The sequence below is a fragment of the Lagenorhynchus albirostris genome, chromosome 2 (assembly GCF_949774975.1).
Source record: "Lagenorhynchus albirostris chromosome 2, mLagAlb1.1, whole genome shotgun sequence".
Classification (NCBI taxonomy): domain Eukaryota; kingdom Metazoa; phylum Chordata; class Mammalia; order Artiodactyla; family Delphinidae; genus Lagenorhynchus; species Lagenorhynchus albirostris.
The window spans coordinates 170,105,093-170,132,539 of NC_083096.1; the positions used below are offsets into that span (position 1 = coordinate 170,105,093).

At 38.5% G+C, this 27,447-nt stretch overlaps 1 protein-coding gene across 7 annotated transcripts in view; it reads left to right on the plus strand.

Moving 5' to 3' along the window:
* EIF4G3 (eukaryotic translation initiation factor 4 gamma 3) overlaps positions 1 to 27,447 on the plus strand; it is a 370,577-nt gene that overhangs the window by 118,901 nt on the left and 224,229 nt on the right. For all 7 annotated transcript variants that reach the window (XM_060141188.1, XM_060141189.1, XM_060141184.1 and 4 more), the window contains one exon: positions 9,800 to 9,928. The gene's annotated coding sequence lies outside the window, so the exon portion shown is untranslated. The remainder of the gene's footprint in view (positions 1 to 9,799; positions 9,929 to 27,447) is intronic.

The following is a 27,447-nucleotide window of genomic DNA, read 5'->3' on the forward strand; positions in this document are numbered from 1 at the left end:
TCAGATAGTTCTGAGAGACTGCTCCAGAGAGGTGATGGCGGGAGCCAGGTAATATTGAAGTTTTGTAACAAAGGGCAGATAGTCTGAACGTCAAAAGATTGTTGTTAACTAAAGAAAACCAGATCTCTCAAGTTAAGGAATTTAGCGCTTTTCTATGTATGGGAGGATGCAAGAGACTGGGCTCACTGAAGTCATTCCTTTGGTATGCACCTCAGCTTTCTGGGGCCAGTATCCTGTGTTTTCACATCCTGAGTTTCCTCAGGGCTCATGGTAGGGAGTGGTTACAGTCTGATGGCTGCTAGGTGGCAGGTATATATATATATTTTTTTTTAAATATTTATTTATTTGGCTGCATTGGGTATTGGTTTGCGGCACGTGGGATCTTGGGTGTAACGTGTGGGATCTTTCGTTGTGGTACATGGGCTCTTCGTTGTAGCACATGTGCTTCTCGCTAGTTGTGGTGAGCAGGCTCCAGAGCTCACGGACTTGGTAGTTGCGGCACAAGGGTCCTCTCTCTCTCTCTCTTTTTTTAAAAAAAGATTTATTTATTTCTTTATTTTATTTGGTTGCGCCGGGTCTTAGTTGCGGCAGGCAGCCTCCTTAGTTGTGGCATTCGAACTCTTGGTTGTGGCATGCATGTGGGATCTAGTGCCTTGACCAGGGATCGAAGCTGAGCCCCCTGCATTGGGGGTGCAGAGTCTTATCCACTGTGCCACCAGGGAAGTCCCATGAGGGCTCTCTTGTGGCCCATGGGCTCTAGAGTGCGTGAGCTCAGTAGTTGTGGCACTCTGACTATCGTAGTTGTGGGCCACAGGCTCTAGATCGCGCTAGCTCAGTAGGTTGCGGTGTGCGGGTTTAGTTGCCCCGTGGCATGTGGGATCTTACTTCCCTGACCAGGGCTCGAACCCGCGTCTACTGCATTGGAAGGGGGATTCTTAACCACTGGATCACCAGGGAAGTCCCGGCAGGTAGTCTTTGCAGCGCTGAGTTTCCTCAGGGCTCACCAGCTCACATTGGAGGGCTGCAGATGTTGATGACTGTGACATCCTTTGTTTAAATATTACATTTATCAGAACTGTCCATGATGGCATCTGTTTGCTTGTATTTAAGTATTACTGGAATCATGAAATTGCCTTTTTTTTAAATGTGAAAAACAACTTGAATATCTGAAGTTCCATATGGTTCAACCTAATAAGTGTAGCTAAGAGTAGAACAAAGAGGAAAGTCACTTACTTTCTCTTTTTCTTGGTTATGGGAGAGGATTGGCAGTGGTAATGTCAGAGAGACTTTGAAAAATGTCATGATATGTATCTAGTATCCACTGTAATGTTCCTTTTTAGTTGACTAAACCAGCTTCTATTTATTTCCCAATATCTGTAATTAAAAATATCTCTAGATATTGGGAAATAAATGACCTGAAAGAAGAACTAGGATGATATACATGAAAAACTAATCAGAAGGAGAAACTGCTTATCCATTCAGCTGCTAGAGGATCTCATAGAGTATTGAAATTAACCAAGTAAGAAAAGCTTTGGAATCTTTCCAGTCTACCAGAAATTGAACTTGGTCATTTCCATGTGGGAATTGCAGCTGTTGGAATGCTTTTATTTTTATTTTTTTGCGGTACGCGGGCCTCTCAGTGCTGTGGCCTCTCCCGCTGCGGAGCGCAGGCTCAGCGGCCATGGCTCACGGGCCCAGCCGCTCCGCGGCATGTGGGATCTTCCCGGACCCGGGCACGAACCTGCGTCCCCTGCATTGGCAGGCGGACTCTCAACCACTGCACCATCAGGGAAGCCCTGGAATGCTTTTAGATGACTTCACTAAATAAACTTCATCTTGGGCTAAAAAGTTACGGGGTGGCTTCTCAGACATAAACCATGTGCCCTTTTAACCTTTATATTAGTCATTTTTTGCTGAAAACATTAATATTTCTTGATAGGAATCCTTTGTAATTCTTTTAATAAAGATTTAATTATTGTGTGTTTTTAAGTGCTATGTTTTTATTGCATATATTGTGCAATATATGCATATATTATGTAGATGCAATGAATAAAGATATACTACTGTATATATGTGTATATAACGTTTAACAATATATCTGTATTCATTCAGTGACTGTCTAGAATTCAGTCACAGGTCTATACGTGAGTACTTCCTTTAAACAAAGTTTATTCTCTCTAGATTTGCTGATTGGAATATTCTGAATAAATTCATCAGTGCTTTACTGTTCTCATTTTTTTTCTTTACCCTATTACTCTCTTGGTACATAAAGTGGCAGAGGTGGAAGAACACCATGGCGGTGTGTAAGACATTCAGAGGAAATGTGCGTGCCTGCTTATTGTATAATAAAGATAATGTGTCTTTCTGGAGCAAAAGGCAGCATGCTTACTGCCCATTATAAAAGATTCAAGTTCCTAAGTGCAGTGTTCTTTCAGGTAATGCAAGTCACCATATGTGCACTTGTCACCTGGCCCTCTTTGTGTTGCCCTGGGACTCAGGTTCAAAGTGTGGCGCAAAAATGCTCATACTCTGGCTACTGCTGTTGTTGAAAGTAATAAATAGTCCTTTGTTTTGTCAAAAAAAAAAAAAACCCAGAAAGTTCATATTTGGTGATGATCATGAGGTGCCCCTAGAGCCAGATTCACACACTGGCTGCCTGTGTACTTTTTTTTTTAATGCCTGTGTACTTAATCTATAGATGTGCTTTATTTGGCTTGTACAGTGTTTTGGAGGTCAGGAAAATTTCATGTAAAAATCTTTATTTTTAGTTTTTCTTGAAAACTTGGAAGATACTGCATGGCTTATTTGGAATTCCTGAATGGCAGCACTTGGCTACAGCTGAGTATCTGAGTATCTACTGCCCTATGGGGGATGGGTATTCTGTCCAGTTCTCCATAGTCCCTACTTCCTGTTGCTTAAACCTGGCCATTTTTCCCCCACATCTGTTTCCCACATAGTATTTTCATTGCTCTGGAGTCATGAGAGAATGATCATGTTCAGGAAACTTTAATTTTTAAATTACTATTATTTGAAAATTGTAGTTTATGTATTATAGCCTTTAATTGACCAGAATATTTTTTCAAATCAGGTAATTTAGTACTGAATAAAGCAACTTTAAAAAAAATTTATTATTATTTATTTTATTTATTTATTTTTGGCTGTGTTGGGTCTTCATTGCTGTGTGTGGGCTTTCTCTAGTTGCCTCGAGCGGCGGCTGCTCTTCATTGCGGTGTATGGGCTTCTCATTGCGGTGGCTTCTCTTGTTGCGGAGCATGAGTTCTAGGGCGCCTGGGCTTCAGTAGTTGTGGTGCACAGACTCAGTAGTTGTGGCTCTTGGGCTCTATAGCGCAGGTTCAGTAGTGCACGGGTTTAGTTGCTCTGCAGCATGTGGGATCTTCCCGGACCAGGGCTCAAACCCGTGTGCCCTGCATTGGCAGGTGGATTCTTAACCACTGGGCCAACAAGGAGGCCTTCAACTTTATGCTTACTGACTCATCTTAGTTTCCATGGCCTTTATGGTTTAGCTTTAAACTCTCAAAAGATTCTTCAAGTTACATTTGGTCAGCAACCACAAAGTATCATTGATTTTATAGGAGATGATTTTAGGTAGAACTCTTTTTTTTTTTTTTTTTTGCTGTACGTGGACCTCTCACTGCTGTGGCCTCTCCCGTTGCAGAGCACAGGCTCCGGACACGCAGGCTCAGTGGCCATGGCTCACAGGCCAAGCCGCTCCGTGGCATGTGGGATCTTCCCAGACTGGGGCACGAACCCGTGTCCCCCGCATTGGCAGGCGGACTCGCAACCACCGCGCCACCAGGGAGGCCCCTAGGTAGAACTCTTGAATGAAAATTTACTAGCTAGCTGAAGTTTCCACCAAGATAAAAATTTTAGAGGTTTTCTTTTAATTTATTTTCTTTTCATATTCTTACTCCTTGTAGAACAGCAGTATAACTAGTACCAGTGTAACTAGTATTTTACCCCAGGTCCTAAGTAATTTGCTTGTTTTGGTCTGTAAACTGTTTTAGGGAGTGGAAGAGGATTATAACATTCGTGCATAGAAGTGCATAAAACATAAAAGTAGAGTTTAACAAATAATTTTAAAGCAAAATCTATGTGTCACCCCTCAGGTGTGAAAAAATAAAACATAATGTGGCCTTACCTGATCTTAACTTCTTGTCTTCCCAATATATCTGCCTTAAAAAAAATTCCTGCTCTTATTTACAGTGTTGCCGTCCACTTATGCATTTCTAAATTAGTATAGTCAAGTTTTGTTTGTTTTGGAACTTTTTTGGAATCATACTCTGTAGTCTTCTGTGTTCTCTTTCACTCAGTATCATTAATGAGTGTCATTCAAGTTGTGATGTGTTGCTGTAGTTTTAAATTTGATGTCCACATAGGAAAATATTTCATTATTGATCCATTCTCCTGCTAATGAATGGCTGTGTTATTTCCAGTTTTGGGTAGTAAGAACAATGCAACTATGGACATTTTTGTACACGTACCTTGGTGCACATTTTCCTGTTTCTCGCAAATGTATACCTAGGAAGAGCTAGGTTACAGGGTATACTTGTTTTCAACGTTACTAACTAATGCCAAATTCTTTCCCAAAGAGCTTATACCAGTTTACATTTCCACCAGCATATGAATGAGAATTCTGGATGCTCTACGTTATTGCCAATGCAAAACTATAATATCTATAAAAAGTAAATGTTTCTTGGACATATAATCTTTTAAACTTAAATACAGGACACACACACACACTCTGCATACCGCAAAATGTTTGATTAATTTTGCTTAAGATGAATATTACATAAAAGACAAAAATATTCTAGCTTTGGAGGTGGTTAAGTAGTTGCCATAATTAGCTACTTTATACTTCTACTCCCAGCCTCCATAATTGAGACGGTACTAATAATAAATAATGGGAAAACATGGTTTTTTCCCCTTTACATGAGAACCTCTTGTCACTACCTTTAAAGGACATGGATTATAACAGTATGATCTGAAATGGAATAAGTTAGCCAGAGAGGAGAAGAAACTGTAGCCAGAGACTAGAAAATTCAGTAATCATTCATCTAGGAATATTTTGAAAGAAGATATTCAAAGTTTCATGTAATTTTGAATTTTATCCTCAACAACTTCATTAGACCTTGTGCCATTTCCTTGGGATAGGGTTGTGTTACCTACTTATATTTTGTATAATTTCTAATTGAAGATGGTATACCTTTTTCCTGGGCAAAGATAGTAAGCTCTATAGTACACTGAAAGCAAACATGTAGTACATAATGCAGTATGACAGTTGTAATAGGGGGTCTTTTTGAATTAAATAGATCACAGTGAAGGCCAGAGATTTATTGCATGTAGTAGCTTTTTTTGGGAGAATTTTTAAGAATGACATGATTCTCCTATTATTTTGATACAGATTTATTTTCTTTGGTTTGCTTTTATTAGTAGAAACCTCCAAATTTGGGAGGGAATACTCTACTAGAATATGCAATACCAAAGGATTCCTGCAATTTGCCTACCTCTTTAGGAACAGCAGAGAATGCATACTTCAGGGATATTTGCCTGTGAAGGTTGTTTTTCACTGGTGCTTGCTTTAAGGAAAATTTTAATGTTAGCAGTAGCATGTGCTTTGGCTAAATGCCTTTTCTCCTTTTGTCAAACATCTGTATTTCATGGGGTGATAACAATATTCTAAAAAGTGCACTTAAGCAGTTTTCAGGGAAACATGAACACTAATCTTTTTTTTTTTAAATATTTGTGTATTTATTTTTTTTTATCTTTGGCTGTGTCGGGTCTTAGTTGTGGCACGCGGGATCTTCGTCGTGGCATACAGGATCTTTTGTTGCAGCACGCAGGCTCTTCCTTGCGGTGCATGGGCTTCTCTCTAGTTATGTATGGCGCATGGGCTCCAGAGCCTGTGGGCTCTGTAGTTTGTGGCACGCGGGCACTGAACACTAATCTTTATCTGAAATCATTGATTTAGTTATTCTGGTCTTTGTCAGTAAAACATAGAAGAATCTCTTTGTGGTTCTAAAGGGTGTATCTTTTCTTTTTTACTCTTGATTATTTCACATATTCATTTCAATTGGTGGCAGTTCACATCTATGTATTTTTTATGTCTTCAGTTATGTTACTTTATTTTCTCATTATTTGCTATTTTTACCTTTTTTTGCTCTCATATATTTAAGTTCCTAGTTTTTGAGGTAAGATTATTTCTTCAGGGTATGTATTCCAAAATGGAATCATTCTTTGGGTGTGGTTTTAAGGCAGCTGTGATGCATTGCTCTGTAGTTTTGGGGACATGGTAAACGCATTCACAGTATCCTGTCTACGTCCTGTTTCCTTAGTTCCTTGGCAATATTGGGGTGAAGTTTTTTTAAAAAAACTTATTGTGTTATTTGTGATATGCATGTAGTAATATATTTTATTTATTTTTAAATTTTATTGAAGGATAGTTGATTTATAATGTATTAATTTCTGCTGTATAGCAAAGTGATTCAGTTATACATTCTTTTTCGTATTCTTTTCCATTGTGGTTTATCACAGGATATTGAATATGCTTCCCTGTGCCATATAGTAGGACCTTGTTTATCCATTGTATATATAATAATTCGCATCTGCTAACCCCAAACTCCTACTCCATCCCTCCCCAACCCCCCTCCCTCTTGGCAACCACAAGTCAGTTTATATCTGTGAGTCTGTTTCTCTTTCATAGATATGTTCATTTGTGTTGTATTTTAGGTTCCGCATATAAGTGATATCATATTGTATTTGTCTTTCTCTTTCTGACTTACCTCACTTAGTATGATAGTCTCTAGGTTCATCCGTGTTGCTGCAAATGGCATTATTTCATTCTTTTTAATGGCTGAGTAATATTCCAGTGTGTGTGTGTGTGTGTGTGTGTGTGTGTGTGTGTGTGTGTGTGTGTGTGTGTGTGTACCACATCTTCTTTATTTCCATGTCTTGGCTGTAGTAAATAGTGCTGCTATGAACATAGGGGTGCACGTATTTTTTTGAATTATAGTTTTATCTGGGTATATTCCCAGGAATGGGATTGCTGGATCATATGGCAACTCTATTTTTAGTTTCTGAAGGAACTTACATACTTATTTCCATAGTGGCTGCACCAGTTTACATTCCCAGCAACAGTGTAGGAAGGTTCCCTTTTCTCCACACCCCCTCCAGCATTTGTTATTTGTAGACTTTTTAATGATGACTATTCTGACTGGTGTGAGGTGATACCTCATTGTAGTTTTGGTTTGCATTTCTCTAATAATGAGCAATGTTGAGCATCTTTCCATGTGCCTATGAGCCATCTGTATGTCTTCTTTGGAAAAATGTCTATTTAGGTCTTATGCCCACTTTTCAATTTTTTTTTTTTTTTTTTTTTTTGGTTATTGAGTTGTATGAGCTGTTTTTATATTTTGGAAATTAAGCCCTTGTTGGTTGCATCATTTGCAAATATTTTCTCCCAGCCTGTAGGTTATCCATTTTGTTTATGGTTTCCTTTGTTGTGCAAAAACTTATAAGTTTGATTATATCCCATTTGTTAATTTTTGCTTTTATTTCTATTGCCTTTGGTGGACTGACCTAAGAAAACATTGGTACGGTTTATGGCAGAAAATGTTTTGCTTGTGTTCTCTTCTAGGAGTTTTGTGATGTTGTGTCTTATATTTAAGTCTTTAAGCCATTTTGAGTTTATTTTTGTGTATGGTATGAGGGTGTGTTCTAACTTCATTGATTTACATGCGGCTGTTCAACTTTCCAACACCACTCTTGCTAAAGAGACTGTCTTTTCTCCATTGTTATATTCTTGTCCCCTTTGTTGAAGATTAACTGACCATAGGTGTGTGAGTTTATTTCTGGCTCTCTATTCTGTTCCATTCGTCCATATATCTGTTTTTTGTTCCAATACCACACTGTTTTGATTACTGTAGCTTTGTAGTGTTGTCCGAAGTCCCGAGGGTTATGCCTCCTGCTTTGTTCTGTTTCCTCAGGGTTGCTTTGGCATTTCTGGGTCTTTTATGGTTCCATATAAATTTTAGGATTATTTGTTTTAGTTATGTGAAAAGTGTCATGGGTAGTTTGATAGGGATCAAACTAAGTCTGTAGATCACTTTGGGTAGTATGGCCATGTAATAGTATCTCTTAATATTAATTTATTCTTAATAGCAGTATTCTTTGAAAAACATTTTTCCATATTATGATTTTTTGCCCTGGGTAAATTTAATCTTTGATTGTTTTATCAGAATGAATTGGAGAATTGACTTGACATTTTATATAGCTAACTTCTTTCACTTTGTTTCATTGTGCAAATTTTTTTCCTAATGTTAAAAATATGTGTCCATTTTGATGCTTTGCTTTAGTAGAATATCAAAATAATTTATTCTAGAGTGTGTGAAACAAGAATATGAATTTATAAAGCCTTGTTGGTGAGAAATTTGCTTGTAAGAACTCTTCATTTCTGGTTATTAATTTTCTAAAGTAGATGTTTAGATAGCATTCTGACTTGTATCCTTTGAAAAATTGCCCTGATGAGATTTATAAATGCTGTAACATTTCATGGTAAACCTCATGCCCTTTTAAATGTAATTTTCACTCCAAATTGGAAACAAAGTTTTTCAAGGAAATCATAAAGCTATTTAAAAAGCAGGGAAGAAATTAAATACAATTAATTTCAGTTTTAAACTTTGGTCACATTTTAGCATATTCGTGTCTCTTACTAGCCTGTAAGCTTTTGACTGTAGTTAGTTCTCCGTAAGTCCATTTTATTTCAGCTTTGGGAACAGGTAGCTGAGTCTTTAGGCATTTATTTCTGTTTTAGATAGACATAATGGATTCTAGGGTTAGATTATCAAGGAGTAGACTTTCTTCAGAGCCTCTGACTGATTGATTGAATTCCAGGAAAATCTAATGTCATTTGGAGACCACTTTCATTTCTCCCTGGGTAGAGTTTTTAACTCTATGGTAGAATTCAGAGGATCTAAGAACTTGGGTAAAATAGCTAATTGACTGTTGAACTATATTAGAAAATAAAAATGATAGGAAAAAAAAGAAACGCCTACATGCTTTCTTTTAAGATCTTTGTGTATCTTCTTACAGATCTTTTTAATGTGACATGTATACTTGTGAGTATATTATATATATGCACACATATGTAGATACACATATAGAAATATATATACATGTACATGTGCATGTACATGTATATTTAGATGTACTTTTTTAAAAACAAAAATGAGATTATGCTCTATAAGTAACTTTTTTTGGTTCAGGTTTATTGAGGTATAATTTACCTAAAGTAAAATTCACCTTTTTTAGTATACAGTTCTGTTAGTTTTGACAAGCACAAAGAGATGTAATCTGCACTACAGACATGATACAGAACAGTTATGTCATCCCCCCAGAATCTCCCTGTGCCCCTTTCGTAGTTATCCTCTTCCCTTGTAATAATTTATTTCTTTTTCATTCCTTTTACAAAATATCATATAAATGGCATCGTACAGTATGTAGTTTCTAGTCTGGCTTTTTTCATTTAGCATAGTTTTTCCTTTAAGATTTTTAGTTTTAGGTATGTTTCAAGAATCTTTTATCGAATGGATGAAAATATTCATGTCTTTTTTTCTAGGAATTTCATTTGTTCAATTTTGAAATTTTAAGCCTTTAGTCAGTCTGGCACTTACTTTAGTATAAAGTGTGAGACAGATACTTCCATATTTAAAAAATTAGCTACTTTGGCAATATTTATGAAGATTGAGTTACTAATACTCTTACTAAATTGATTTCCTCGCAGGTAACACAAGTAGCAAGACAGCCGGGACCCCCAACCCCTTCCCCTTACTCAGCACATGAAATAAACAAGGGGCATCCAAATCTAGCGGCAACGCCCCCGGGACATGCATCGTCCCCTGGACTCTCTCAAGTAAGAAAAACCTTTTTTTTCCTAAAAGAAATTTCCATGTCAGAGCTGAATTTCTATTTTTCTTTTTTTAAAAAAATTATTTATTTATTTAGTTATTATTTATTTTTGGTTGCTTTGGGTCTTTGTTGCTGTGCCTGGGCTTTCTCTAGTTGTGGCGAGCGGGGGCTACTCTTAATTGCGGTGCGCAGGCTTCTCATTGCGGTGGCTTCTCTTGCTGTGGAGCATGGGCTCTAGGTGCGCGGGCTTCAGTAGTTGTGGCTCACGGGCTCTAGAGTACAGGCTCAGTAGTTGTGGTACATGGGCTTAGTTGCTGCGCGGCATGTGGGATCTTTCCGGACCAGGGCTGGAACCCGTGTCCCCTGCATTGGCAGGCAGGTTCTTAACCACTGTGCCACCAGGGAAGCCCGAATTTCTATTTTTCTAAAGCAAACTTTTAAGCAAACATACAACATTACTTGAAGAGTAATTTCTATTTTCTCTTATACATTTTTTTAGACACACCTCCCATGATAGTGACTACTAACAGTTTTACACATTTCATTTATGGAGTAATTCAAAATAAACTGTCAGTGATATTTAGTTTTCCTTTTTGTTGTTTTAGAAATTAGAGTATGACTCTATAAAGTTCATTAAAAATCTCGTAAAGCACTTGTTTGCCTTTCAATGTGTAATCCGTTAGTCTCCCTTTTCACTTTTTGGTGGAGTGTTGGTGGTTATTTTCTACTTTCGTAAAAGATATGGCTGTCTTTCCCTCTTAGTATTGATAATTTTACAGGGCTTTTTTGTTTGTTTGGTTTTATAAATAGATTATTGGAATTTGTTAGGCTTAAAATTTTGTTGAACTGTTAAAGAATAGTGAACTCCTTAGTTTATTTCCAAGTAACAGGCACAGGAGACACAAACTGTTTTAAGATGTCGCTGTGGGTCCCCTGCATTTTAAGCCATTTCCCAAGAAATCTTTCAGCTTGTACCAACTCACCATTACATGCTTATTTGGTCTTCCTTGTGGTTAAGAGTGGGGTAGAGTTAAGAAGTCTCTTACTGGAATGTAGAGAGAGTCAAGCCAATAACCTTGAACCAAGCTGTTATGAGATTGTCAGTATTTACATGTAAGAAACATTCCTTTTAATAATAAAAATTAATATTATAACATTATTTTCAATTTGGGCTTTTATATTTTAGGCCTTTAAGAGCTTGAATAATAAGAGGAAGAATTACTGAAAATAATGCTAAAAGCTGGTGGTTGTAAGTGTTGATTAATGATAGTTCAAACTATAGAATGTTTGGAGAAGGAATGTACAACTTGCCAAAGCATGATTGAAATAGCGCTATTCAGGAATATGTAAATTAATTTGGGCTTAGTACTATACTTAAACTCGGTCTAAATCATTCTTGTTTAACTTGGAGTTTTAAAAGTAAAATATGTCAAAATGAATTCTTAATTGTTTAGGATGAGTTTCTAGTGTTGGTTTTCATGGCACTGAACAGAACCACCCACGCTAATCAGGTATGTTGGTCTGAGTCTGAGGAGCAAAGAAAAACTGTAGTAAGGTGAATAGAGAAAGTTTAATATAAAGGATTATTAAATATAATAAGGGATTGGAGTACAGAGGGATTGGCTAATAAGAAAGAGAACTCTAAACGATATAAAAATTACAAATATAAGGAGTAGCTGCTTCTCCTGGGGCCAAGATGGAGTCCCCATGGAAGAGCCTTCTTCTCCACCCTGTTACCAGAGAGTGTGTGGCTGTGGCATAACCTTATAGTAGAGAAGTCATTGTAGTGTCATACCAGTAGAACGTGCTAGAAATCCTTCTTCTGGAATTTGCTGGAAATTCATCTTATGGAGTGTTGAGGAAAGCTGGCTTCTCTAGCACCGGTTCCTTTAGCAAAGAGCTGCTGCAGTGCACAATGGCTACAGGCTCCTTACAGCATCTCTGCCACAGGCACTTCAGATAACCTTGAATCTGCTGGATCACAGGTCCCATGTGGTAGAGCAGCTTGTGTTGCAGCCTAAACTTACTGCAGAGCCTCCTTTTGTTCTTTCCCTCAATCAAAATTAGAAACCTCCCAGATGACTTTGTAGGTAGGTCGAGGTGTATCACACTCATATGTAATGTATGTCCTCTCCAAAATCTAAAAAAGGCCTGTCCAACCTTGTGCCTCTTTATTTCATGCTACTGTTAGGAGACTGCTCCCCCCATCTTGGGCTGAGATCTGGCATGATGTGGTTCTCTGAATGGTAGAGAAGTTGCTGTGGTGCCACATCAGTGGAACTTACTAGAAATCCACCCTCTGGAACTTTCCAGAATTCTGCCTTCTCAGGTGCTGAGGGAAAACTCTTCACAGGGCTGTTTTTTCTAGGAGGCACTCTGCTGCAGAATGGCTTAGAGGGTACCAGGGGCAGCTGTTAGTCACTGGGTACTGCGCAGTGGCTGCTGCACATTGCAGCAGAATCCTGACACTGAAGAAGCTGCGCCCTGTAGAGCCGCTGGGCACTGGGGAGGTCAGGTTCTGGAGAAGCTGTGTGTTCTGCAGGAGCCTGCTGTGCATGCCCACAGGAACCAGGAAGCAAAACCCTTTCCTCCTGCAATATCTTTACAGCGCCCTCTGCTGACAAAGCTTTACATCGTGCCAGATCCATTTTCACCGTACCGGCAGACAAGTTGAATTTTGAGCTGAAAGGCAGGCAGTCGATAAGTGGCACACAAGGGGAATAGCTTAGTTTTCCATTTCAGATTTTTACTGTTTCCAGTTGTGATTTGACCCTAGCAGTTGGCCCAAAGCCCGTAAGTGTTCTGAAAGATGGTGCTGCTTGCAAATGCATAGTTTGCATTTAAGAAAGGATGATCTAGCAGTGCTCTCAGTTGTCAAGCCCACAAATGCCTTTCTGTATGCCATTTTATTAGTTTCTTTTAGAAGTCAGAGTACATGAATTCCAGGGAGAAGGGTCACCAAATATTATCTTGCTTCCCTTCGTGGTCTGTTTTGTTGTCATCTTCCTAATCTGATGGATGAACCCAGTAACTCATATCTGATTTATTAACCCCCCCTTTTATCCCCTGCCTTTCAGAGACAGCCTTATATGGATTCATTTGTCTCCCAACAATATCTTAACATCTGTTTACAGAGTGAGGAAGTTTTTCTAAATTGGCATACCTGGAAAAATGGGGAGTTCTGTAGGAAACTCAGTCTCCTTAGATTTATATATTTTTTTAAATTAATTAATTAATTTTTGGCTGCATTGGGTCTTTGTTGCTGCGCGTGGGCTTTCTCTAGTTGTGTCGAGTGGGGGCTACTCTTCGTTCAGGTGCACAGGCTTCTCATTGTGGTGGCTTCTCTTGTTGCGGAGCACGGCCTCTGGGTGCATGGGCTTTGGTAGTTGTGGCACGCGGGCTCAGTAGTTGTGGCTCATGGGCTCGAGCGCAGGCTCAGTAGCTGTGGCGCACAGACTTGCTCCGCGGCATGTGGGATCTTCCTGGGCCAGGGCTTGAACCCGTGCCCCCTGCGTTGGCAGGCAGATTCTTAACCACTGCGCCACCAGGGAAGTCCCTCCTTAGGTTTAATAGTTGACATGTTTGTAGATCATTATGGAAAGTAGAACCTTCAAAATAGAGGGAAAAGAATTATAGGCTTGGAGTCAAAACAGACTCCAGGTTCTGGGACTTGGTCTGTCACTTTCTGGTTATATGATGTTGGGTAAATTATTTGATATCTCTAGAACTTGGTTTCTTCTTCTGCTATATAGGAGAGAATTAGAATTGTACCACTCTTTAAGAGGATTGTTATGAAGACTATATAAAATTCTGCCTCAGAACAGGACATGCTAATGCTTTCAATAAGTGACATTTGTTATTTTCGTGCCTACTTGGTTCTCTTCAGGATATTGTGTGTGTGTGTGTGTGTGTGTGTGTGTGTGTGTGTGTGTGTGTGTGTCTAATTTGGCTACCTGTCTGGTATTAGTGTGAAATTTAGAAGCTCTCTCCAGGAGTTTGAGATGTCTTCCAGGTCTTTGCTTATCCCTTCCAGGATAAAAGTAGAGGCCAGGCTTGGTCATTTTCTGTTGGAAATAGTGTGGTTTATTCTTACACACAGAACTATTAGATTCAAATCAACTGCAGAAAAGATTAAAGAAACTTCTTTAACCACATGTCCTTTTTTTAAAAAAATTATTTATTTATTTATGTTTTGGCTGCGTTAGGTCCTCGTTGCTGCGTGCCAGCTTTCTCTGTTTGCGGCGAGCGGGGCTACTCTTCCTTGCGGTGCGCGTGCTCCTCATTGCTGTGGCTTCTCTTGTTGCAGAGCATGGGCTCTAGGCATGCGGGCTTTAGTAATTGTGACACTCGGGCTCAGTGGTTGTGGCTTGTGGGCTTTAGAGCACAGGCCCAGTAGTTGTGGCGCGCGGGCTTAGTTGCTCCACGGCATGTGGGATCTTCTCGGACCAGGGCTTGAACCGATGTCCCCTGCATTGGCAGGCGGATTCTTAACCACTGTGCCACCAGGCAAGTCCCATGAAAACATTATGAATTCTATATTTTATACTTAAAATTAGGCAAACTTTGCATTGTTTCATTTTATGTCTTTTAAAAAATATCGCAAGTTTGTTACTTGAAATATCTTAAATTACTTAAGCAAAACAAAAGTGTTTCATGCTTGTTGCTTGATTGTTGGTACACATTTGTTTTAACTCAGTTAATTTTCTCATAATGGAGCTAAATTACAAAATAAGGAGTCCAAACTGGCACTGATTATCAGGTTCAGTGCCTAGTCCTTTTCATTTTTCTCTTGGTATCCCTGTCTAAACTCTTAAGCTATGTTCACAGTAATCATTGAGAAGACATGCTCAGAATAATGCCAAAGAAGTGGAGTGGTACATGTTTTCCACCCACTGTTGTCGTTCATTTGGTTCCTCTCTTTTTCTGAGAGATCAACTTGGTCATGTTAAGTAGTGGACTGAGATGGTGATGGTGTGTGATCCACTGGTTAGATTCTTTATTGTCTCTGGAAATGCTAAGCAAAGGACTTCTTCACTGAGGAGTAGTTATTGATCATGGCACTTATTTTAACATTACTATTTTCATTATTACAAAAGAATATGATTAAACAACTCATGGTCCCTACAATCATTTTACTTTATCCAACTTCCAGACTTCGTTTTCCTTTCAGAGGTCTTGTTTTACTAAGGAAAAATACTGTTGCCTCACAGTTGTTGATTGATGGATTGTTTCAGACTTTGCAAACTGCTTTATCTTTCTTATTAAGTTAAACAGTGATTTTATTTACTGCAAGCAAGTTTTTATACTTTTTTTGATTTTTAAAATGTCTTTCATGAAGAAAATAAATTCTGAGTTTGGCAACTCTGACGGTCAGTGTTGCTAACCAGGATAAGTAGAGGAGGCTTTGAAAATGTTTTTCACATTTCATTGTTGAAATAGATGAATGTTGACATTCCTTAAAAAAAAGAAAGCAAAGCAAAATTTATTGTTTTTTATACTTGCCTTCTCCCCCATGGAACATATTATGGCTGTCTAAAGCAGTCTTTGAAGTGACTGGTGTTTGGAAGCTGCATTCATGGCACATAAAGATTTGATGTAGCCTCCAGAAACTGCAGTACTGACTGCATTTAGTTGGTCCTGTTGCCAAATCTTCTGTTTTGTTTTCTTCAGTTGATAATATATGTACGTACTTAAAAATTTATACCTATTGAAAATTTCATCAGTATATAGTGTCATTAAGCAGTTTACAAATTAACATGCCTTTACAAGTGTCATTAGTATAAAAATAAGGCTTATAAAAATTTAAATCATTTATATCTGTGGTTTCATCTAATATATGCTAAATAAATGTGGTAAGCTCTTTTCTCTCATTGTTGAGATTTATCTTAATGTGGCCATATTTGATAGAGAATTTTAGCTCTTTTGTCTTTTTTCTTTATTAACAAAAACAGTTGCAACCATATTTATAAAGTAGGACTCCACCAGATGTTTTCCGAATTTCATCTTTTATGCAGTCTTATAGCTTACCATGAAATATGCCTAAAGGCATATTTGTTTGATTATGCTTCTCTTTGCATTGCATGTAACTAGAAAAAATTCCCAGTGATTTTCTTTCAAGATATTTGTGGTTAGTTTTTAAGTTTTGTTGTAAGAATGATAGTTAAGTGCAACTATTATTCAGACTTTCTGTACCCTAAACACCAAGTTTCAGATTCTGTTTGGGAAATCTATAAGACTAGAACCTATATTTTGAAATATTTAAGTGTGAAGAGTGAAAGTTTTAAAAATGAATTCTACATTAATTCAACACAGTTTTAAAAACCAAAGATGGGACTTCCCTGGTGGCACAGTGGTTAAGAATCCGCCTGCCAGTGCAGGGGCATGGGTTTGATCCCTGGTCCGGGAAGATCCTACATGTCGTGAAGCAGCTAAGCCCGTGTGCCACAACTAATGAGCCTGTGCTATAGAGCCTGTGGGCCACAACTACTGAGCCCGAGTGCCACAACTACTGAAGCCTGCACACCTAGAGCCCATGCTCTGCCACAAGAGAAGCCACTGCAGTGAGAAGCCCATGCACTGCAACGAAGAGTTGCCCCCGCTCGCTGCAACTAGAGAAAGCCCGTGTGCAGCAACGAAGACCCAATGCAGCCAAAAATTAATTAATTAATCAATAAGTTAATTAAAAAAAGAAAAAGAATTTTCTAAGAACCAATCTGTAAGAACTGAGTGCTTTCACAAGCATTTTTTTCATTGTCTTTGGTGTAAGCTCAGTTTTTTGTTGATGATGTTGTTTATTTTCATCTCAGTTCTGTCAGGGGGAAAAAAGGTTTAGGATTTTATCTGTTTCACGTTTAAGGAGTTATTTCCTCTGGACACGTCCTGGGAGGCGCTTCTTGATTTCTCTAGCTACCACTCATCTGTTTTAATAGGTAGTGCAAAACCTCTTCCAGAGTTTCCCTTGCAGGTTTACCTCTTTACTTCACTTACTTCCCATAGTTTTAGAAGAGAAACTCATTTCAGCTCCACCAGTCTGTTTTTTACCTAGCTATGACATGAGTTTTCAGATTTTTATGGTTTTGAAAATTGCAGCCTCAGTTCACCTACAGAAATTAGCATGTGCCAGTAAATCAGGGGATGGGAAATAGAACAGAGAATTAGGAAATGGAGTGGTTTGACTATTCAATTCAGAGTGCTTGTGATTTTTCCTGCAAAAATTTATACTCCAGTTGTCTTAGTTAGCTCAGGCTACCAAAACAAAATACCGTAGACTGAGTGGCTTAAACAACAGACATTTCTCACATTTTTGGATGCTAGGAAGTCCAAGATCAGGTGCTGGCTGACTGATTTGGTTCCTGGTGAGAACTTCCTTCTTGGATTGTAGAAGGCTGCCTTGCCTCCTTACTATGTCCCCATATGGCCGGGGGGGGGGGTGGGGGGGGTGGGGGGGGTGGGGAGAGACAAGCAAGCTCTCTGGTGTCTCTTACAAAGGCACTAATTCCATCATGAGGGCCCCACCCGCATGACCTCATCTAAATGTAATTGTCTCCTGAAGTCCCCATCTCCAAATACCATCACATTGTGGAGTTAGGGCTCCAGTTTATGAATTTTTTGCAGGGGGCGAGGGAGGCACCTCCATCCATAGCACCATTTATGTGATTCAGAGAGCTATGGGGGAAGTGGGCAGATAGGACTACTGGGAGAAAGGTCAGCAGAGGGGATAAGTACCATAGACATGTAGAATAGTGTCCTGAGCTTAATCAGACATATAGGTAAATGTTCTTATCCAGATTAATTGAGGGGGTGGATTCAATTTGCATGGATGTGGGAGAAGGGAGAGGATGAGCTTAATACAGGCTTATTTGTTTTTATCAGTGATCAAATGAGAAAGTTTACTTGAAGTATAAGAAAGCTAGCATCTTTGGGACTTCCCTGGCGGTCCAACGGTTAGGACTACACACTTTCACTGTTGAGGGCTGGGGTTCAATCCCTGGTCAGGGAATTAAGATCCCACAAACCTCACAGCATGCCTCTCCCCCTCTCCCCCCCAAAAAAGAAAGCTAGCATCTTTATAGAACTAAGAGTCTTGAATTTCAGTGACTCCATACTCAGTGAAAAGCAGACAACACACACATCATGTATAATAGCCTTGTGGTAGGTCATTTAAAATTCTGTCAAAGAAGAGTTAAGGAGTTAAGAGTTAAGTTAAGGAGAGTTAAGAGTTAAGGAGATTTAAAACAAGTAGAATTGATTAACTATGAACAAAGAAGATTATAGATTGATTGTTAAGAAAATAAAGTGTTCTAATTTACTTACCAAACTAACAAACTTTTTCCTTAATACATATATTAATTTACTGTCCTTTTTTCCTCAAATTTCCAGTGATGCTGATAATTAAGTAACAGGAAGAGCTTGATCTGATTGTAAAGTTTTCATTGGTTGATGAACCCTCATTTTTTTCCTCTCTGAAGAATGATAAACTCTCAGGCTACCTGAATTCTCTCACTCTTGTATGGTATCTTTACTGTCTGCCAAGTGTTTTGTTCCATAGGTACCGAAGTAGGTGATATGTAGAAGAAAGAATTTATGTTGCCAATATTTTGTTGTATTTCACTGGCAACATAAATCTCCTTTTCAGTTTCCTGTCAGTGATACTCCATTTTCAGGTACTACTCTATATTACTCAAGACTGTTTATTACTTCAAATTTTATTACTCCTCATCACCATTAAAATTGGCCATCTTCTTTTACAGTTTAGCTCCAAAATTTTGACCTGTTTAGTATAGTTGACAACATGACAGCCTAATTAGCTTAGCAGTACAGCTGTTAAAGTATTGTCAGGAAAAAAAAGAAATGGCACTATTTCAAATAGAGGGGCTCTAATACATGAATTTTGTTGAACTAGCTGATTGATTCTCAAAGGGACACTGAAGTAATCCAGAGATTAATAACTACAGGAAGCAGCTAACGTCCCTGGAGCTGAGGGAATGAAAAAGGAGACATGGTGGTGTTGTGAGAACCTAGGAGCTTAGAGGAAGTGTCCTTTAGGGCAGCGATCCCCAACCTTTTTGGCACTAGGGACCAGTTTCGTGGAAGACAGTTGTTCTATGGACCCGTGTGTGTGTGTGGGGGGGGGTGAGGGGGATGGTTCAGGTGGTAATGCAAGCGATGGAGAGCGGCAGATGAAGCTTCCCTTGCTCGCAGCTCACCTCCTGCTGTGTGGCCCGGTTCCTAAGAAGCAGCGGACCGGTACCAGTCTGCCCGGGCCCGGGTGTTGGGGACCCCTGTTTTAGGGGATTGTTGGTCAAACTTGTCAGAAGGGAGTTTTACTGCAGCTTGGCCGTCAGAAACTCAGTAGGTGAGAGAGCAAGGTGAAGCTAGTACTTTGAATATCAGGTGTGCACACCTGTCTGCTGCTGGATCTCTAAATGGCTTTCAGAGACTAGAGATCTGAATGGAGTTGGTGTCTGGAGCCATACTGACAGGAGGTGAAAGCACCCTTCTACTTACAGGGTGGATTAGAGCTGAAAGACAATAGGTAAGTAATGGGCACAAATAATGGTAAAAGGTTATATAGTTACCTTAATAATAAAGAATAAGCTAGGACCATAAATCCCATGAATTTAAAGGGAAAAGTAAATGTGGTAAAACAACATTGTTGGTAACTGTAATAATAATGACATTAAATTCCTCTATTAAATAGTCACTCAGTTTGTCAGAAACTGAAATCTAGATATATGCATTTAAACATGACAGAGATTAAAAACAAAAGCAGGGAAACATTAGAAGGAAAATGCTAATAAAAAGAAAGCAGGTATAAGCAGCCTTTAGAAGTCAACATAGAATGCAAGGCAAAAAACTATATGGGAGAGAGAGAATTCCTACAATATAAAATTTTAATTTCTAGAAGATGTAACTTTACAAATTCTTATATACTTAATAATTGGTTCAGAATATGTATGAAGCAAATGTAAACGTTGAAATCGACAAATTCATAATCAGTGTGCGAGATTGACATCTCAGAAAAATGGACAGATTAGTTAGTAACCATATACTAGATCATGGGTTGGCAGACTGTGACCCAAGGACCAAATCTGACCCCTCTCCTGTTTTTGGTAAGTTTTACTAGAATACATCCATACTAATTTATTTATGAAATTCTGCTTTTGTGCTACAATTGACAAGTTGAATAGTTGCTACAGATTTTATGCCCTACAAAGCCTAAGATGGTTTCTGTCTGGACCCTTACAGAATAAATTTGCCACCCACTGATGTAGATTAGCAAACTAGAAAGACCAAATAGTAAATATTTTGGGGCCAGATGATCTTTTGCTGCTGCTGCTTCTTTTTTAACCCTTTAAATATGTAAAACCCTTTCTTAGGTGCTAAGGGCCGTCCTTTGCCAGCCCCTGATACAGATAAATGACACAGAGAGTAAACTTGTTTTTATATAAATATATATTAGCACAAGAATGTATATATATTTCAAATATATGTATGAAAGAGAAATTTTGTACACAATCAACCAAGATAAAAATAATTGAGGATATCAGTGATTTGAACATCATAATTATCAAACTTTAAAAAAATAGAGAAGGTGTTTTACCAATTCAAGTTAGAGAAACTATTACAAAGGCTATGAATAATTTGCATGAAATAATAATTAATAAATCTGTTTTAATTTAATTTTTTCTCATTCAATTAAGACTGTGCTTTTTTTTTCAGCTACTCAAGGAGTATTTATAAAATTTAATCATGTTAGGCTACAGAGAAGAATGTTACATTCCAATCATATTTATATTTTTTTCTAAATATACTTCTATAAAATTTAGAGCTTAACAACAAAAGAAAGACAAGATCTAAATTATGTTTAAGTTGAAACTCTACAGAATATAATTGCTGTTTTTAAAAAAGCTTGTCAGATTTATAATTTATTTTAGTTGAACATAATTATTCATAATATGAATACATATAATTATTCATAATGTTTTTCATAATCTTAAACGTAATGTTGGAGTAAAAATAATAACAAAATCAGTTTATTTGGAAATTTAAAAAACCATTGACAGAGATAAAATAGAAAACATTATCTTTAGAAATGAATGACAAACAGCACTTCGTATCAGAATTTGTGCGATGTGCATAAAGTGTTACTTAGAGGAAAATGTGTAGACTTAAAGGCATATATTAGAAGATAGGAAAAGTTGAAAATAACTGGTGATCTCAATGGAAGAGTGTACCGATGAAAAATTAATCTATGTAAGAAAGAAACGGAAAATTTTATTTGAACCAAAATTCAGGATTACAACCCGGGAACAGCATCTCAGAAGGCTCTGAGAACTGTTCCACCTGTTAGAAGTCAAGGGACAGTTAATATGTTTTTTTTTTTTTGCGGTACGCGGGCCTAATATGTTTTTTGAGACAGAAGGCTGGCTGTACATCAAATGCCCTATTACTGACAGTTAAAATAATCCAGAACCTCATCGTGGTGGGTCATGTGACCCCTTACAAGATCAAGAAGGAATGCTGTCTCTTAAGGTGTTGTCTTGTTGATGCTAAGAGAATGTTGCTCTTTATGGCTGATGGGAAAGGTTTGGTGATGCAGATACACAATGCACAGTGAGGGGAGAGAGGAGGCCAAAGGGCAGAGAAGATCTTTTGTTTAAATTTCTCGTCTTGCCATAAAAATACGACTTTTTATTTCACAGCTGTTATGTTGTAATTTAAGGATTGTAGGTCTTATTTTCAGATGTATATGTAGTGTACCTCGTTCTGATGTTGTTGACTGCAAACACTAGCTATAAATTGCCACACTGCTTTATCTGTTTTAATACCAGGAATCAAGAGCTTTTATATAGTAGTAACTAACTCTCCTTATAGTATTTCTAGTTTTGAATGGCCAACTTGTGTCTGCTGTCATTCAGAATATGCTCCTTTTGATAACAGCAAACTTGATGATGGTGTCAGGAAATTCGTGTGTGTGTGTGTGTGTGTGTGTGTGTGTGTGTGTGTGTGTGTCTGTAAAACATTTGCATGTCATTAGTGATTAGTGATGTTGAGTATCTTTTCATGTGCTTATTGGCAATTTGTATGTATTCTTTGGAGAAAATGTCTGAATCCTTTGCCCATTTTTTTTTTTAATTTATTTTATTTTTGGCTGCATTGGGTCTTCGTTGCTGCGCGCAGGCTTTCTCTAGTTGTGGCGAGTGGGGGCTTCTCTTGTTGTGGAGCACGGGCTCTAGGCGCGCAGGCTTCAATAGTTGTGGCACACGGACTTAGTTGCTCCGTGGCATGTGGGATCTTCCCGGACCAGGGCTTGAACCTGTGTCCCCTGCATTGGCAGGCGGATTCTTAACCACTGCGCCACCAGGGAAGCCCCACTCATTTTTTAATTGGATTGTTTTTTTTTTTGCTGTTGAGTAGTAGGAATTCTTTATACATTCTGGATCTCAATTCCCTATCAGATAAATGATTTGCAAATATTTTCTCTCATCAGTTGCCTTTTCACTCTGTTGATAGTGTCCTTTGCACAAAAGTTTTTAATTTTGATGAAGTCTAATTTATGTTTTTTCTCTTGTCCTTGTCTTTGATGACATATTCAAGAAACCATTGCCAAATCAGCAGTTACTTCTTTACACTAAATGCAGTGTAGACTATTGCATTTCTTCTTAGCTTTTAAAATTTTACACACATGGAGATTTTCAGGAAATGGTAGCATGTTTAAAGAAAAATGTATTGAGTTATCAGGAGGACAGGCGTGTTTGGAAGGAACGATGGAAATACTTACTAGTAGGTGACGAACAGCTGCCAATAATAACCCCACTGGAGTGAGAAAAATCACTGGAAGTCCAGCTGCCATGTTCAAAAAGACACTGAAAAATTCCAAGGGCTGTTAAGGGTTCAAAGAATGTATCAAGGTTCACTTTGGGAGTTAGAGAAGTTGAATACAAAAGTGGTGACTCAGAAGCCAGCTGGCTTATTTACATAACCATTTGGCAACCTTTAAGAAGGGAGGGAAGTAGCAAAAGGACAGACAGCTGGCCAACAGGCAAAGAAATAAGTATCAAGGACCTGGAAGGCATTATTCTACTATATTCTCCTTGATTTTGAGTGATTGTCTCTTAACTTCAGCAGCAATGAAATTAGGAAGTATAAAACCAAAGGAGGAAAAACACTGTTGAAGTGCATATTAGAAAAGGGGACTATAAAACTTTGTATAATTCATAGAGAAGATGAAAGCTATCAGAAAGCTGGATGCATACAAAAGGCATCCTTCACCAAATCTTTGTGTTCTGCTTAGTTTGAATTACTCCAAAAAACCTTAAGGAATATAGGTTTCTTGAAGAATGACCATCCCTAGAGGGTCTTTGAAAAAGACAGTCTCGCACTAGAAGCTATTGCTGTAACAAGCTCTAAAAGTAGATCTAATGCTGTAGGAATCAGATGGACAGATTCTCCTAAAAAATATCAACTCTTGAGTAGATAAGGGACAGTGAGTGTATGAGGATCTTGACTGTTGGAAACATTTAGAAATAATTTTAACTAAAAGCTGTCCTTCCTAATATAACTTGAATTATAACAGTGTGAACTAGTATTTATTGTGTACTCCTATTATCAGATTATGTATTTGAGGATAATATCTTGATGGTAGATTACCTTATAGGTTAGAGTTTTCAGAGCATTTCTCAGTTACTCACTGTACCTATTTTATCATTACAGTAACCCTGTAGATAGATATGATTATCTGCATTTTGTAGATTGGGAATGTTGAGTGTGAAAAGTGAAATGATTTGCTTCATATACCACAGGTAGCAGTGTTGCAGGAAGGGGGACCCCTTCCAGGGCCCCAGCGTGGGCTCTTGTCTAACGTTCGGAAATGAATTGTCCGAGGAGGCACATGTGCTGACAAAGCAAGAGACTTTATTGGAAACGGGCGCCTGGGCAGAGAGCAGCAGGGTAAGGGAACCCAGGAGGACTGCTCTGCCACGTGGCTCACAGTCTCAGGTTTTATGGTAATGGGGTTAGTTTCTGGGTTGTCTCTGGCCAGTTATCTTGCTTGGCCCATAGTGCGACTCAGGGTCCTTCCTGGTGCTGTGCGCATCTCTCAGCCAAGATAGATTCCAGTGAGAAGGATTCTGGGAGGTTGGTTGTCTGCTCCCTCTTTTGCCCCCTCCTGAATTCTCCCAGTTAGTTTTCAGCTGCAGCACCATGTTCTTTATCAGGACCTCCTTTATGAGACAACTCAGGCAGGTGGGCCTGGCCAAGGCAGGTGGTTTCCATCAGCAGTTCCCTAACAGCACAATTTGTAAAGGATTGAGTCTAGATCTCCAGGTCCCAACTCTTGACATTCTTCCTAGCTTTCTCATAATTCATCATAGTACTTTATTTCAGGTTCGTTTTAGACAAAATAGGCTTTAATAATTTTGGGAATACAGCCACCACTTATAACATTGTTTTTATGAAATAGTATGATGTGACTTTTTAAAAACATTCAACATGAAACATCTTTGGGGGAACATAAATTTGCAAAATTGGGCTTTATAAAAATTCAGCCACACAGTATTTAAACTTCTGGTTCTTAAATGTAGAGACACATGTCTAAATCTAAAATTAAAGAATTAGTGGGAGAGGGACTTCCCTGGTGGCGCAGTGGTTAAGAATCCGCCTGCTGCTGCAGGGGACACAGGTTCAAGCCCTGGTCCGGGAAGATCCCACGTGCCATGGAGCAACTAAGCCTGTGAGCCACAACTACTGAGCCTGCATTCTAAAGCCTGTGAGCCACAACTACTGAGCCTGCATTCCAGAGCCCGTGAGCCACAACTACTAAAGCCCACGCACCTAGAGCCTGTGCTCCGCAGCAAAGAGAAGCCACCACAATGAGAAGCGCTGCAACGAAGAGTAGCCCCCACTCGCCACAACTAGAGAAAGCCGGCGCGCAGCAATGAAGACCTAATGCAGCCAAAAAAAAAAAACAAAACCAAAAAACTAGGGGAGGAGGAGGTGGTCATAATGGGAGCAGCAGAACCTAGAGTGAAGATTATTATGTCCAGTGTGACAAATGAGGGGAATGGGAACTCTAGCTGAGGATGTTTTAGATGAGAAGTACAAGAAAAAACTGTCAGGAAACCAGAGAGTAAATAAACGTGAGGCTAATGGGGGGAGGAAAGTTGGAGAAATGATAGTGGTAGTTAGCAGTAGAAGGTACAGGAGATGTGATGAGTAGCAGATATTGACTTTGGAAGCAGAGAACCAGCAGTGCACAGAGTATAGAATACCTTTGGTACCTGGGAATTCAGTGAACCAGGCACTGAATTCTCCTTTAGGCAGGTCAGTACTTTTAGCCCAGTAGCCTTGGGAGAACTGGTACTAGGGTTGGGGAGAGAACTGGCTTTTATTATGCTGTGTAGGGAAGAGCTGAACTTTGAATAGTATAGTTACTATTGTGGGAACACAAGTAGCATGTTAGATCTAGGTATATTGTGAAAGCCATCCTATTATATGAGCCCATCGTTGTCTTGTGAAAGGCAAAAAACCATAGCGTTTAAATGTCGAACTAAGTGTAAAGAATAGAAGTGGTGGTAAACTTAGTACAGTATTTTTCTGTATAAGATAACGTCACTGCTTAGAAATGGAAAAGAGATCAGTGGCTCTCAATCCTCACTGCCACTAGAATCTTCTGATGCCTGAGTCCCATTCTCCAGAGGTTCTCTAATTGCTTGGGATGAGGCCTAGGTAATTCTGATGTTGAGAACAGAGCTGTGGAACAGGGAACCCACTGCCTAAGTGAGACTTCCTAGGTCTTCTTTGCTGGAAGTGCTTTTCAGTGAAAGCAGAAAGCATCCCCATTTTTTAGACCACATACAAACATAATGATTTTCTTAACTTAGGGAAAGTGGCTCTGGTGATTGAGAAGCCATTTCTATCTAGTATCTACAGGGAACTGTTAACTTTTTACAGATAATATACTTTACATTACAGTCTGTACTCAAATAGTTTTTACTGTATTGATAATATATACCAGTTAATTTTGAGGATTGAATCAAATTCTCTCCTGAAAGGTGTGGTATAATTGACCATTCTAATACAAGCAGAGTATGAGCAGGTGCTTTTGGCTTCAATAGATCAAATCTTTCTGGATTTAAAGCTGCAGTACAGTGTTTTTCAAATTTTTTAAGACAGTAAGAATTTATTCTCCCATGTACAGTGCCTGAATGTAAGAAACTTCCTAAATCTTTGGGATGGAAATGGCTCTAAATGAAATTTTCTAAAAGTGTAACTTTGTGGCTGTTTGCAGTGCTTTATTTGGGTAAACAGAAGTTTTTGTCTGGCTGGTGCTCTTAACTGTTTTGTATACTTCAGTAGAGGTTTATTTTACTGGTACAAGCGTAACTAAACAAGAGCCAAATACTCTATTGTTACGTCCTTCGAGAGCTTGTTCTAAGGAAGGCTTATATTGAGGAGGGGTCTGTGAATCTTTTCTCAATGGTACTGTTATCATGAATTAAATAATTAAGATTCAATTCCGAAGCCAGAAAAAGTCTTTTGTGGATATTGTGGCAGGGATTTAGATTTTTAAAAACCAGTTCAGTACTATATTGATATAGAATTTATTGCCTTTTCTGGCAGGTGATCTCATTTTCTGGTCTGAATTTTATCATAATGTAATCCACAAATAAACTTTTGTTTTTAAGAAAAAGTTTATTTATTTGGTTGTGCTGGGTATTAGTTGCAGCAGGTGGGCTCTTTAGTTGTGGCATGTGAACTCTTAGTTGCAGCATGCATGTGGACTCTAGTTCCCTGACCAGGGATCAAACCCAGGCCTCCTGCATTGGGAGCGTGGAGTCTAAACCATTGCGCCACCAGGGAAGTCCCCACAAATAAGCTTTTTTATAGAGTCGTGGTGGTTAGGTACAAAGAAATACTGTCCCTGGTATTTAAAGAAATGTAATGTGAGATGTTAAGGTTCATTTTTGTATTAAATATTTCATTTTACAGAGTATGATGTGAAATCAGTTTACTTGTCAAAATTGTCTCATTTTAAAATTCTGTTTATTATGGTAAATATTCCTAGAGTTGGATTGAAGAAAGAGTGGCCTGACAAGTACGGCTGTTGAGATGGGTGATGAGTGACATTAAAGTGCACTCCAGCTCGTATAGGGTAGTGCTCATTAAATATCTGTTTTTGAGGTAACAAAGAGTAAGAGTAATTGGATGGTCCTAATGCAGAATAAAACACATATTATGACTTAATGAATGGTTGAGTTGCCTAAAACATTCTTTTAAAAAAGTCCAAAGCCATAATTAAGTAAGAGCAGTATTTGTGTTAGATAACATTTAAAATACAGCCGTTTTAATTTTCTAGCAGCCATGTTTCTGGGGCTGAAAAGAGATTCCTTTCAGAAATGAATAATGTCTCTCCGGGAGTACGTCTTGAAGAGGCCTTGAGAACAGCCCAACAATTGAACTGTGATAAAGTACCAAAAAATATTTTCTATTCATCTACCTTAAAACAGAGATTGATCGTAT